We start from the raw sequence: 15,647 nt of genomic DNA on the forward strand, positions 1-15,647 counted from the left end.
ATAAATTGACTTAATATAGGCCTGCGTACCTGAACAGCATGCATAAGCATAGATTAAAGGGAGTAATACTGTATATAATAACAGTAGATCATTATTATTAAGGATGGTATTAGGCCTATTGATTTAATTCTAAACTTAAATCGTCGCGATATTTACTGACAAATTATATTTTAGATCCAGTGATCTGATTCCTTAAAACAATCACACAAGGTTTCTATAAGCTGGCGGATAGAGTAAGAAAAATAAAAATATATACTGTAGAAAGTAAAAATGTTTGTTTTCTCAAACGCCTGAAACTCTATGTACAGTATTGATTAAGTGTGTGTCTGTGTGTGTTTGTACAAGTGTATTTCTAGAACAAAAAAGGTACCATTTTTATGGCTGGTTAGTGGGTTTGTTGGAATAAAATTCAAATTTTCTGAGCAGTTTAATTTAATTTAATCTTTGAGAATGTTAAACACAAACAATGAATATTTAATACATCCTATCTCTGATTTCCTACTTTATGAATTCATAAATATTTGTGATTTGGTCTCTTCAGAACCCGATAAATAAACGGTATTAGCAATCTGACGCATTTTCTCCCATTAGCTTGTCAACAACTTTTATCATGGTGGGTAAGCGGAGTAGCTATGATTAAGAAAATCACAAAAAGCTGCAATCACTTTTAAACTAATTTTTTTCAGCAACGGGGGTGGTATTTTTTTTCTTTATAATCATAAGGATCTTAACATATCAAATTTTTTAATTCGGTCCGTTTTTTTTATAAGATTTGCCCATTATTTTATGGATTTTCATTTTCAATGGGAAACCACATAAATTACAATAACTTACCGGTATACAATAATTTATACAGCGATTGGGGTTGTTCAGTAAATCTATACAAAACAGAATTGCGATCTTCAATATAGCTATACCGTTATACCGGGTACTACCACTAATTTTTATTCGATACGCTGTCGACATTACTTTTTCATAATTTACCTACTTTGAAATGACAACCATATACGAGTGTAGGTATTTTAAGCCAAGCATTAATAGAGATGAGGGTAGAATACGTGGCACTAAAAATGAACGAACTGTTTGATTTGGATAACTACGTTTTATTGTAAAGCGCATAGTTTTAGATACTATATACTAATCCTAATTCGCCCAAATTTGCTTAAAGACAATACCGGTATCGCTCTTCACTGTGGACAAAAAATAGTTTGAGTGTTCTGGACGATCTCGTCTTGTTGTTTGAATTGGGAATGGGCGGAATTTTTGGTTATTCCAGTCAGCATGAGGCCTTTGAAAATATAAATATTCTAACAAAATATACAAAATAAATGGTATTGAATTTCTCAAATACCTATATACATTCCTATGGTCGCCATTTCAAAGAAAAGTATTAAGTATAATTTAATCTATGGTTTCTGACATACCATATAGATCAATTCTCTGCTGATTGTTCTTCGTGATATTTGGAAGGACTCAACCCATGGTGGAAACTCCACCAACTCCAGTAAGAAGTTAAGTTAGAGGTGACCGTGACCACAGCCGCCGTGACCCACCGTGACTCAACCCGAACCCTCACTAAAATTTAGTTTTGAATCTGGTTCCGTTCCGATTAGAATTGGAGTTGGATTAAAAACCAATTTATAGGCTAGCTGTTTTCTCTGTTTGTCAGTGTGCTGTGAGTGTTGAGTGTTGTGTGTTTTTGTGTTAATGATTCATTTTCATTGACAATCTATTTTCCCTGTATGCTAGATTCCAATTACTAATTAATTAAATTCCAAACCATAAAGTTGCGTTCTGTCTGTGTGTTTGTATTCGTGTTAAAAGAAACCAAAGAATGGAATTTCTCAAGCTAAACTATTATTGAGTATTAATGATAACTTACTCCTAATGTTAGTGATACTACTATTAGACCTACATGAACTCATTACATCTATGAGTCATTAGTATTGTTAAAAACTTTGCTAGTTACTCTAAGCTAGTTCACAAGCTTTCCAGAACATTTTTTAATCGGTAATTAACTGTTAACTTAATTAATTTTAAGTCATGTTCAATGGCTATTTTATCTTTCGAGTGTGTTGTTAGCATCTTGGACTTTGAAGCCAGGATAATGGGCTCAACTACTAGTATATCATTAAACATTTGAGATTTGTTTAGATGGCGAGGACATTAAACAAAACAACTGTTACAGCTTAACACAGTCTGGGTGACCTGCGAAGGGGAACATCCACTTGACCAGGAGAACATTGGGGAGATAAGATACATCCCTAAACAAGGTTTTCCGGGATACTTCTACCCTTATGTCAACACTGAAGGATATCTCAGCCCTCTGGTGGCAATACAGTTCATCAGACCTAAGAGTAAGTGCTTACAGTTATAACAGCTGATCTTAGTCAGTAACAAAGCCACACAGATCATCTCACTCAATTCTACACCAATCCTTCGCTCAAATTTGGGTTTAAATATGCACATAGACTGCGTCCCTATCTCAATGATTGACAACTGATAATAGTAAGTCAGTATGATGAAATAGTTCACAGTCTGTATGATTTACATGACAAATATGTTTACATACCTTACGTCATCCATCATAATTTAGCGTAATTAGCATGACTTTGGAAGGTTCAATAATCAATAGGTCAAAACATATAAATAACAGTAAAATTAATGGTGCTAAGTTTATGATTTAGTTTTACTATCAATAAAATAATGAGGATGACTAATAATGCAGTTTTCATTCAAAACTGTGAAAACATTTTGCAATTTTTTTCTATTTTTAGTAAATAAGTTGTTATGTTTATGATATCTTCATTTATTTTGTATCCATTGTCTAACTATACATACATTGTGTTTTCAGCTGGTGTCATTATAAACGTAGAATGCAAAGCCTGGGCAAGAAACCTTATACACGACAGAAAAGAGAAAATTGGAGTTGTACATTTTGAAGTTTTGATAGATTAGGTTTTGATTACTTAATGTAGTATTTCAATAAAAAACTGTGTTCACTTTTTTCATGTTGATTTTCCTAAATTATATCATATTTTTATCAATACAGTCATTGATTATACACAGACTTCCCATGTGATATAAAAATTTGAAACCAATAAAATAAACTAAGTTCAGGACCATATCTCACCAAAGCTTACTGTGTATTGGGTTAAATATAAACAAGAGGTTCTACCCGCGAATCCACGGGTGTACAGAAGCCACCATTAAATTAATTTAATCAACTTTGACTTTATATTTAATTTAAAGGGGCCAAGTTCGAACTAAAAGCAGTGGAACCTTCATACCTTACGTCCTAAGGTGGCCGAGGTGGGTAAGGTTGTACCTGAACCCGCCGCTCTCTTTCACAACGTCTTATAATACTTTTCAATGAAATTGTGACCTGTTAAAGATCGGTCACAACCTCTTAGAACGAACAACATACATGGTTTGTTAATCTCATATTCATTGTGTTTCAAACACCTTTAATCACTCACTTGTATCAAACAGCTAGAAATAGCTTCACTGTCCATTCACCGCACCTCTTTTAACAACATAAAAGTAAATAATAAAATTATATAATTATAATTAATTTATAATTATATTATAATTATGTTCTCGAAAATAGTTACTTTCGTTAAGGAGTGATGAAAAATATTGTTATTAGTTGGTTTGGTAGACCATCTCAACAAATTGCACCACGTTTCTTTTTGGCTTCAAATTTTTACATTACATGGGAAGTCTATTCTGTGTATAGTCAATGATACAATGGACTCTCATTTGGATACCGTAATGATACCGTGCATTGCAGAAGGTAAGTGTGACCCATCAGAAGCAGAATCGATATATTAATAGGCTAATAGGCAAACATGTTTCTTTAAAACCTTTTTTCTCAGCTCGTGTGCATCACATCGAAAATTTAAGGATACTGTTAGAAATGTGATTTCTTGTAGATGTGCAGAATCCCTTTATAAATTAAAATATGCTCAAAACTAAGCACAAAAAATTCATTTAACCCTTAGAGTGCCAGGCGAGAAATAAAAGTAACGCTCAAAAAATGCCGATGATTTTTCCCGAAGGTCGCGCTAAAAATGCCGAGCGCGATCTGGCGATTTTTAGGTTAAAATTTCGTAAAAATTGAATTTTCGATATTTCGACCAACAAAAATCGATGTATCGCATCTAGTAACTTTCGACTCAATGTTAATATATGGGTTAAAAGAATCCGAGTATCCATTCGGTTGTTATGACAACTGTTCGATCATTACGAAACGTCCGGTCAGCCGGACGTTGGCACTTTTGGCTCGTTCTAAAAACGTCCGGTCGGCCAGACGTCGGCACTTTTGGCTCGTTTTAAAAACGTCCGGTTCCCCGGACGTTGGCACTCAAAGGGTTAAAATTTAAAAAATTCATCACCTGGCCCCGGTAATAGCTACTTCCCTATAGGGAAATCGCTAAAAGTCCTTCAGCAAATGTTAATTTAAAGAGATATTGAGATTTTTAAAACCAATAACCAGTTAGGCATAACGACAAAAGGAATACAACAATCCTATACTCTAATACGAGCAATGTTTGCTTGCTTGCTTGCACAAAGATCTTGAAAACGGCTCCGACGATTTTCTTCAAATGTTGTAAATAGTTCATTTCTGGCCTAAAAACGAGTTTCATGCAGTTAGAACTGCCAACAAAAATCTAATTACGTAGAAAAATGAAACTGAAAATCACATTTTTTTTACATTAGTCTTATGGGTTGCTAGGTAACCATGTTGGCTGAATTAAATAACAAGGAAAAAGTAAACAAAAAACTTGAAGTTGTAGCATGTGTTCATAATAAGCCAACTACCCACAGTATACTAGCAAATTACAAATACAGTACAAAAGGAAAAACATCACTTGTTAATATTGAGCAAAGATTATACTAAGATTAATCGATACATTGTAGTCAAGGGTAACAGTGCGAAGTCTAGGATCTGTTTATGACGAATACATTAAGGTATCTGCAATCCTAGAATGCTATGGGAAGGGAAGGAAACAGGTCCGTGACGTAGGAAGTAGTGAAGGAAGTAGTAAAGGCAATCATAAAATGCTATGGGAATAGAGGGAAACAGGTCCGTGACGTAGGAAGTGATGAAGGAAGTAGTAAATGCAAGCAGTCCGGAGTGTGGGGACTGTTTATGACGATAAGATTAGGGTATCTGCAATCCTAAAATGCTATGGGAAGGGAGGGAAACAGGTCCGCGACGTAGGAAGTGGTGAAGGAAGTAGTCAAGGCGAGCTGTCCGGAGTGTTGGAACTATTATGACGATTAGATAAGGGTATGGGCAATCCTAAAATGCTATGGGAAGGGAGGGAAACAGGTCCGCGACGTAGGAAGTGGTGAAGGAAGTAGTCAAGGCGAGTAGTCCGGAGTGTGGGAACTGTTTATGACGATTAGATTAAGGTATCTGCAATCTTTAAATGCAATGGGAAGGGAGGGAAACAGGTCCGCGACGTAGGAAGTGGTGAAGGAAGTAGTCAAGGCGAGCTGTCCGGAGTGTTGGAACTATTATGACGATTAGATAAGGGTATGGGCAATCCTAAAATGCTATGGGAAGGGAGGGAAACAGGTCCGCGACATAGGAAGTGGTGAAGGAAGTAGTCAAGGCGAGTAGTCCGGAGTGTGGGAACTGTTTATGACGATTAGATTAAGGTATCTGCAATCTTTAAATGCAATGGGAATGGAGGGAAACAGGTCCATGACGTAGGAAATGGTGTAGGGCGTAGATGTGTGGATTTATGTATCTCCAATAAGGTGCTTTCAGAGTGAACTAACGATTTTCCCCGATCAAAGCTCGGTCCCCAGGTACTTTGTGTAAACAGTGCTAAATAAACAGATTGTGACTTATTCATACCTCACTATGGACAAAACATATGTGTATTTACACATGTTTGTGTTTGAACACAGATGTTTGAACTCAATTGGATCGGAATGTAAAAAGTCAACTGTAAGATCTTAACTTGAAATAAACTTTTAAAAACAGATTGAATAAAGCAAATGTACTATTTTGTATCATGAGTAAACAAAAAAAAAATAGGAGTAACTATGGTATTTTTGGAGGAAAATCCCAAAAGTTGCAATGACTTTTGAAAAGTATTTTTATAGCAATGGGGGTTGTACTATTTTGTTGAGAGTCAAAAGGACTAATATTAATCAAAATTGTATGAGCCATTTTTGTGAAGATCCTATTTCTTCCTTATTTTATAGGTAAAACAAAATGATTTTAAGGGCAGATAAACATCTGGAGATACCAATGAAGACCACTAATGCCATCAAAATCGGACCAGGTGAAGTCTATAGCTATGCAAATCTGTACAAATCCGCTGACATCATTTCTACCTAAAACTCAAACTCTACAATTTTGGAAAAAACACTTTATAGGGATTGCGTTTAGTATTAAAAAAAAAATTTTTCCGTTTTTTTTTAAGTTAAGTGATTTTTTGGGGAGAAAGTTTTAAAAAATCATTTAACATAATCAAAAAATTAAACAGCTGTATTTTCAATAGAATAATCATCCCCTTCGATTTCGCATGAGAACCAGGGCCGTCCGAAGGGGGGGGCAACCGGGACAAGCTGCCCCTGGCGCTGTGGCTGAGGGGGCGCCGTGCAGCTGCTATTTGTATTAACATTGAATTAAAATATGCGAATGTGACTATTACTGCTGGGCGGGAGGGGGTGCCAGAACCACGTTTTCTCCGGGCGCCGCCAACCCTAGGGACGGCACTGATGAGAACCTTTGGTCCTTGATGGTTAGTGTACTGTCAAACACCTGGCTGCACTTAGTTCCCGTGCTCTCCACCAGGCTGCAGTAGTGTGGGGCGCCTCGTACACTCTGGAGCTCCGGATTGTAGAATGTACAATGAAGGCGAGCAAGCTAGCTAGGCCCGGACAGTCGATCAAGCTTTGTTCTCTATCGGTTAATTAGTATTCATAATTTACCTCGATTTAATTATACCGCCAGTCATTTGTCCTCACAAAGACGTAAGTAATAACATTGTGTATACTTCCACTCACTATTTCTACTGTATTGTGATCTTCTAGTTGGTGACATGTGACCTACATAACGCATGTGGACTTTTTATTGATAGCGTTTTATGGATGAAGTTTGTGAATGAAATTTTTATTTTAAATTGCATTTTGTAAGGCTGTGCTGTGGTGTTTTTTTATGGCAAAACTAACGTAACTAAGGTGTTATTGATTTTCTAGAGGGTTTTCGAAGAAATGCTACTAGAATTACTGTAGAAGATTGGGTTATAAGAATTTATTTAATTGGTGTAATTATTATTTTAAAATTCACATCATTAAATTTATTGGGAGAATTTTTTTTATTGAAAATGTTCCTAAAATTTTTGAAGTTTCAACATTATTACCTACATAATTTTGTTAAAACTTTTAACAATCAATGTTAACTGACCAAAAACTAATAGCATAGCAACAATTGGGTAATTAACTACGAGATATAATATTTTCATCAGTTTTCACGACAACTTCGCCTGTATTCTACCGTGTCAGAACAATTACTAAACATCAATCATTTCCCGTTTTAGTTCTTTCATTATACTTAACTATCGGAATTCCTCCCTCCGTCTATCATCAAGTCTCCTTTGCCCTGTTCGGGAATCAACGCGCGGTTGCCATAGCAACCGTTGTAAAGAGATGCAAATTTTAAAATATTTTTAAAAATTACAAAAGAATTTAGGCTACAGAAAACTAATTAGAGCAGCAAAATCTTATATGAAATTAGACAAAAATTAAAAGCTACTGACGAATACCTCAAAATCAGCATGGGGTATGATCCATGGTGGATGGAAAAGACATGTTTTTTTCTTCCACCATGGGTATGATCAACAATATAAAAGGCTAGAAAACTGAAAAACCTATTTCATGTAAGAATAAACAGTGGCTTAGTCACAGAACCTTCGAATGTGGCAAACTACCTCAATGATTTTTTTCCCAAGTAGCAATTTCAAATTTGACATCCTCTATGGGACTTTTCCCGTAACAGAGTAGGAAGTTGCAACTGTCATAAATCAACTACCGAAGAGATCAACAGATGTCGATGGCATGTCTTCTCAAGCAACTGTCTGAGCATATATTAACGTCCATTGACAGAAGCAGTCAATGCCTCTTTTAAGAGTGGGTGTTTCCCTGAAGATCTGAAAAGGGCAAAAGTTACACCAATCTTTAAAAAGGGGGACCCGCTCAATGCCAACAACTACCATCCCATCTCTTGCCTGTGTTTAGCAAAATCTTTGAAAAACTGTTCTTGATTCAGTTGTTAACATTCCTCAATCATCACAAAATTTTTTTATTTGATCAATTCGGGTTCAGAAGGGGGAAATGTTCAGTGGATGCAGTGTTATAGCCTTGTCAGTAAGGTAATTGAGAATCTGGACAAGCATCACCCCACACTCAGTACCCTATCTTTCTAGATCTTACCAAGGCTTTTGACTGTGTCGACCACAGTATCCTCTTGTCAAAATTAGAACACTACGGTGTTCGAGGTGTTCTGTTGCATTTGGATAAAATCTTACCTTTCAAACAGAACTCAACCAGGTGCAGGTCTCAAATCATCTGTCAAAACCAGCTCTGTTAAAGTATGGTGTCCCGCAGGGATCCATTCTTGGTCTAATTTTATTTTTGGTTTACGTTAACGATCTGTCTTTAGCATCTGGATCTAGCAAATTGGTTCAGTATGCTGATGATACGACTCTCTGTTGCAGTGCCAACAATCTTCAAAATCTAGAAATCAAAACTTTTGTAGATCTATATTAATGTGTTCAATTTTTTTAAAACATCAATTTGATGATAAATTCTCAAAAAACAAATTTCATCCTTTTTCACAGGCACGGTGAACCAAGTTAGACTGTAACGGTCATGATTGATGACTCACAAATTGAACAAGTTCATTCTTTTAAGTTTCTGGGCATCACCATTGACCGGGGGCTCACTTGGAGTAACCACCTTAACAAAGTCTGTACGATGGTATCTTCAGGCTGTTTTGTCTTAGAGTTCTCTCAAAATTTTGTCCAGAAAATGTTTTTCTAATGGCATACTTTGGCCTTATTATTTACCCCCATCTTTCTTACGGAATTGCAATCTGGGGCGGATGTGCAGAAACGGACTGCCACAGGTTGTTCCGTCTTCAAAAGAGAGCATTCAGAATAGTGGCTAAACTACAGGTGAGAGAGTCTTGTAGGGCCGTCTTCAGGGAGCTAGACCTGCTTACTCTTGCCTCTCTGTATATCTTGGAAGCTGCAACGTTTTCCAAATTCAAATGCAGCCTAACACAATGCTTTCATATTCAAATTCAAATTCACTCATATTCAACTCGAGGCAGAGAACAATGTAGGTTGGCCCAAAACAGGCCTCAAGCTTGCCCTCTCAGACGGGGGTGAGATTTTTGAATAGTCTTCCTGAACAAATAAGGAAAGAAAGGAACGAAAAACGGTTCAAACTGGTTTTAAAAAGATATCTGATTAATAAAGAATATTACACTATGAGTGAGTTTTTTGACATAAATGATGTGAAAATGGACATAAATGATAGTAGATGGTGTTCGGCTGCTCTGACGTTCTAATCAATCAAATTATAAGTTCTGTGTAATTTTTTAATGATGAGTATTTTTTATTGCTATATGCTGTTGTAAAATTTCTACGCCAGAAATTATTGCTGATACGTTTAATGTTCCTAATCCTGATAGCTCGAGTAATTTTGGTCAGGTTTTATGTAGGGCAGGAAAAACTTGAATGAGTTTGAAATCCACCAAGAGCTTACCATGTTATAGAGTTTAAAAATTTCTAAACATTTCATGTTTTACATTTTTATACTTAAATAAACGGTATCAGCATTCTGACACATACTTTCTCCCATAAGTTTGTCAACAACCTTAATCATGTGTAAGCGGTGAAAGTAAATATACGGAAATGCAATTTGTACGATTTTGTTCAGAATTTAAAGGACTACATACTAATTTTTTTCAAAATCGTTCGGGCCATTTTTGTGAAAATCTGATTTTTCCGTTATTTTATGGGGTTTTTATGGGGAAATAACATAATTTACAATAACTTTTGAACCATAATTTTTACAGAAATGGGATTTGTACCATTTTGTTCAGAATATAAAGGACTATAACATACAAATTTTTTATCAAAATCGTTCGGGCCGTTTTTAGAAAAATCCTATTTTTCTGTTATTTTATGGGGTTTTATTGGAAAATTCCCATTAAAAATTAAAATTTTTGAAAATGAAAAAAACTATCAAAACTTTAAGGACCATAACATACTATGTTAAAATAAAACCGGATTTTTTTCTAAAATCCTTTTATTCGTTATTTTATGGGGTTTTTATGGGAAAATAACATAATTACCATAACTTTTGAACCGTAATTTTTACAGAAATGGGATTTGTACCATTTTGTTTAGAATTTAAAGGGCTACAACATACTAAATTTTTATCAAAATCGTTCGGGCCATTTTCGAGAAAATCCGATTTTTCAGGTTTTTTATGGGTTTTATGGGAAAATCCCCATTAAAAATCAAAATTTCAAAAAAATGAAAAAAACGCCTGGAGATACCATGGATTAGAACCTACATACCAAATTTCATCGAAATCGGACCACAGGTGTAGTCCCTAGCTCTGCACACATCCAGACACGCAGACACACACACACACACACACACACACACACACACACAGACATCACTTCGAAAACCACTTTTTTGGGTCCAGGGGGACCCAAAACGAATATATCCACTCAAAACTCAAACTCGAAAATTTTGACGAAAACAATACTTTCTCCATATACTATGGTATAGGGGGAGAAAGTAAAAATGGAAATGCCGAATTTTTATTACAACTATCACGTAGACCTGAAAAAACCCAAATATTTTTATTGTATTTGCTGAATGTTCGAACAATGAACAGATTGTAAATAAAATTGTGATAAAAAAAGTGTTGTGCAATTGAAGAGGTGGTGAGGTTAAATATAGCAAAACATTCTAGTGAATCTAAGTTTTGGGGAAACAAATAAAACTTCATAGCAACCAAACTGTAGCTGTAAAAAGTACACTATTGCAAAGTTGTTTATTGTAACCATGGTAATAAGATAATAAACAATACAAGAATATACAAAATAAAAAAATATGGTATAGATTCCAAGTATAGTTGTTCCACAAGATCTATCAAGCAAGAGTTCAAAATTTCAGTTTTTATTACCATCTTGGAGTTCTATCTTTAATTAAAAAGTTTGATACAACATTTTACAGAATATTTACTTGTGATGCAAACAATGGCCATGGATTATCAACCACAGGATTCTCAGTCGAATCTCACACCCACTCAGGTTCCTGAACTTGGTTCTAACTTAGGTCAAGGTGTCTGGTTGAAGAGGAGAATTGTAAAAGTTACTTATCCCAGAGAAGGAATGGGACGTTCAATTGAAGATGGACATGGTCCATTCCTGGGCACGGACGAGGAAAATGTTCCTAATCAAAAACAAATTCAAGGACTGATCAAAGGTTTAAAAGGAAAGCTGCAGCTCGTTCAGGAGAGATTACAAGGTAGACCAGTTGGTGGCTTAGATCAACTTGAGCCTGTTGATTCAAATATTAACATGGAGAAGGCTGTTGCACCAACAATGACAATGAAAAAAAAGGAGTCGAAGAGCAAAAAGAAACAAAAGCAATTTTCTACAATATTAGGTATCGCTGCAGGATTACTTCAACCAACACCTTCTCCTTCTGACAACAACATGGGACAACAGGGATATCCAGCAATGACAAGGGCAGCGTTTGCTCAGAGACATGTCAGTCAGGAGAGATTACATTGTGGACCAGATGATGGCTTTGATCAACTTGAGCCTTTTGATTCAAATATTAACATGGAGAGGGCTTTTGCACCAACAATGACAATGAAAAAAAATAAGTCTAAGAGCAAGTCTGGCAAAAGGAGAGAAAAGGACATTTCAAATATATTAACTATCGCTGCAGGAGTACTTAATCAAACCAGGACTCCTCCCAACAACAACATGGGACAACAGGGATATCCAGCAATGACAAGGGCAGCGCCGTTTGGTCAGAGACAATGGGATCCATCAATTAATTGTTGATTGTAGTGTTTTGGCAAAACAGGTTCCAACAAGAAATCATTGTGGTTCTTTGGCAAGAGAGTATATGGAAAAACAGGATCCAAGAATAAATGATTGTAGTTTTATATGAGAAGAATGTGCCATTGACACATGGGATAAAAACAGGAACCAATAAATTGTAGTGGAATGATACAAAGACCAAGATTTCAGAGGAATATATTTAACTGACCTGGGAAACGGGAAAGATTCTGTAGTTCAGTGCTAATGTAACACATTAATAAATTTCATTTAATAGGTACACAATAAATTCATACTGCATCTTAAGTTTTTTTTTAAATTATTTTCAATAGCTTTACCATGAAAGGCAAATAAAACTGCTAAAAGGTTTACCTTTTTTATCTCATCGCAAGAAAAGTAGGTACATACAAAATGTTGTTATACCTTTTTTCCAAACAACATGTTTATATTTTGTCAAAAGGTAAGTTTATTAAATACATGCTTGGATTTTAAAATTACAATATTAAAATGTGTTATAATCTTGTAGCCTAAGTCTTTTATAGTCATCGTCTTGTGATCGGTTTACTGTTGGTTCGTACAGAAGGCCACCTTGAAAATAATAATGTTACATAATATTATAGGCCTACAGTCTGAATTCTTATATGGCACAAATTGTTTTACGCGTCATTTAGTTTTGCTTTTTTAATCTAAACCTTTCCACCATTTAAGCTTTTTCAAATGAGAGGATTGATCAAATATCATTTAGCGACTGCTACTTCGTTCATTAGTATTTAATCATAATTTAATTTTACATAAATGCTTATAATAAATAAAATAAATGCTTAATAGTTACATAAAAATTTAAGCACAAAACATAAGACAAATATCCCCGCCGCTGTAAACCTGCATACTAAGTGAATTTGCATTTGCCTAATTGGATTTACACTAAAATGCCTCCTTAAAATATTTCATTCATTCCTGATTTAAATAGGAGTAGTTTAACGAGTACTATATGTTTTCAGCATTAGGGAAGGTAAAAAAGTGTTTTTTGTCAAATGTCAATAGTTTAGTATGCAATAATAAATGCAATTTCCAAATATGTGATTAAAATAATATGCTCCTAAGCAAGCAAACAAAAAAACTTACTTATTCTCCATTAGGATAACATGGGAGTTTTAAATTTAAAATTTTTGGAATTTTCTCCGTAACCATTAGGCGCATAAAGCTTCAATACTAAATAATTTGTTATTTTTTAAGATCTACAAAATGGTTTGGAAAGAAATTGCAAAATTTTATGTTTTAGGGTCAAAAATTAGAAAAACCAATTTTTACCCCATAAAACCCCCTATAAACCCTCGTTCCTATGATCCAATCATACTGGTTCACGAAACTCGTTCGAATAAATCTACGTTTACACATTTATAGCAAATTTCATAAAAGTCGGGTTGTTTTTGCTCGAGTTATCATGCTAACGGACACACATATAATATACTAGCCGTAACCCGCGGGCTTTGCCCCGTTTAACTTCTTAATTTTCAAGATTATCTCGTTCGCATGGCTCAATCACGTCCTGGTTGAAGTTTGTTCGCTACGCTCACTCACCTTTAGGTTGGAGCTCGTTCGCTACGCTCACTCACCTTTAGGTTGGAGCTCGTTCGCTGCGCTCACTTGCCTTCAGGTTAGCTCGTTCGTTACGCTAACTCGCCTCCAGGTTGAAGTTCGTTCGCTACGCTCACTCACCTTTTGGTTGCAAATTAGCTGTTGTCATAAATGTAAAAGAAATAATAGTGCTGCACCCTGTTGGTAATCCTTGTAACTTTAATGCTATTGAACATCATAGAACAGAACCAACTTGTTTAATTGAAACAGCTGTTAAGATTCAATAATTCCATTTCTCATAAGGTTAACATGGGAAACTCCAGCCACTGGGGCGGAGCCGAAAGGATTTTTGAAATAAGAATAGGCCTATGCCTATATGTTAATCGGGAATGTGAGCTATCATCATGCCAAATTTCAGCCCAATCCGACCAGTATTTTTCGCGTTCACTTGTCACAAACATCCAAACTTTCTCATTTATAATATTAGTAGGATAGGATGTAGGATAGGATATGAATTGGAATGGTTGGTGTTTTTGGCTTCTAAGGACCTCGAAACGAAAAAGTAAATCGGTCCCTGGTCCAGGTCTTACTATGAGTACTCGGCAATAGCTTATTCCCTATATGAGAAATTCGGTAAAATAGAACAACAACCAATGCTTAATGCTTAATCCCGATCCAAGGAGGTGTCTGCAAAAAGGTATGGGATGGAGTAATACAACATTAACCAGTAGAATTTCCTTAATTTTATCTTTAAAACATTTACTGCCAATTATAGTTTAAATTTATCTGGCAAATGGTTTCACAGCTTTATACCTGCAGTATAAAAAGGAAAATTTTCAAATTTTGTAGTCCTATGAATTTGATAACTGTATAGAGTAGAGGCAAAGATTGTACATGCTACGCAAAATGTTGTAATCTTGAGATTTTTGTTTCTTGTGTTGTGCTTTTTTGCCCTACTCAGGTTGAACATAACTTTTTAATTTAAATTTTCGTGAGCAAAGCCAAGCCACAACGGATTTGCTAGTACTGCCAATTTTTTTTTAATTTCCATCGACATAATTTAATTAGGTTTTCCTAAAAAACAGGGTAAAAAAAGTTATGGACTGATTCAGAAATTTTTCACATTTTTTGATTTGGAAGTTTTAAATTTAGTGTTTGCCATATTTCTAATGAATTTTTTTGCATTGAAATTTTCTTTTTACTATTTGTTGAATTTTCCCATAAGGTGCTGTATCTCAAAATGGATTCTACATGAGAAAATATACTATTACGGAAGTATTATTTGATGCACACTGCGAAAGGACTGAAAAATCAAAATACCCCTGCCGCAGCAAACCTGCAGACTAAGCGAATCTCCATTTGCCTGATTGGATTTACACTAAAATGTCTCCTTAAAAATATTACATTTATTCCCTATTAGCATTATTTTAACGAGTACTTAGGTTTGCTGTAACAGGGAGGGTGGTAAAAAAGTGTTTTTTGTAAAATTTTAATAGTTTAGTATGAAATGAATGCATTTTCCAAATTTGATAAAAATATGCTCATAAACAAGCTTTACAATTTTCTCCATAAGAATAGGGAATTTTAAATTTACAATTTTTTGAATTTTCTCCGTAGCCATTAGGCGCATAATAACGCTTCAATATACAAAATTATTTGTTTAAGCTACAAAATTGTTTGGAAAGAAGTTGCTAAATTTGATGTTTATAGGGTCAAAAATGGGAAAACCCTATTCGTACCCCATAAAACCCCCCATAAACCCCTCTTCCCATAGTCCGATCATGCTGGTTCGCAAACTCGTTGGAATAAACGTAGGTTTACAGGTTTGTACCAAATTTCATCAAAATCGGATGATTTTTGCTTGAGTTATCGCGCTAACGGACACATATATAAATATATATATAGATTATATATGTACAATTGTTTGGAAAAAGGGTTACTAGTA

General features: G+C 35.1%; 1 long non-coding RNA gene across 1 annotated transcript; it reads left to right on the top strand.

Moving 5' to 3' along the window:
* Positions 1 to 2,194: 2,194 nt before the first annotated feature.
* On the top strand, positions 2,195 to 3,007 carry LOC128999238 (uncharacterized). Its single transcript, XR_008491257.1, has 2 exons — positions 2,195 to 2,357; positions 2,855 to 3,007. It is a non-coding gene; the product is annotated as an uncharacterized LOC128999238 (long non-coding RNA).
* Positions 3,008 to 15,647: the final 12,640 nt, after the last annotated feature.

This window comes from Macrosteles quadrilineatus, unplaced genomic scaffold (genome assembly GCF_028750875.1).
Source record: "Macrosteles quadrilineatus isolate MER2022 unplaced genomic scaffold, UCM_ALF_1.0 Scaffold_8__2_contigs__length_117827958, whole genome shotgun sequence".
Taxonomy (NCBI): domain Eukaryota; kingdom Metazoa; phylum Arthropoda; class Insecta; order Hemiptera; family Cicadellidae; genus Macrosteles; species Macrosteles quadrilineatus.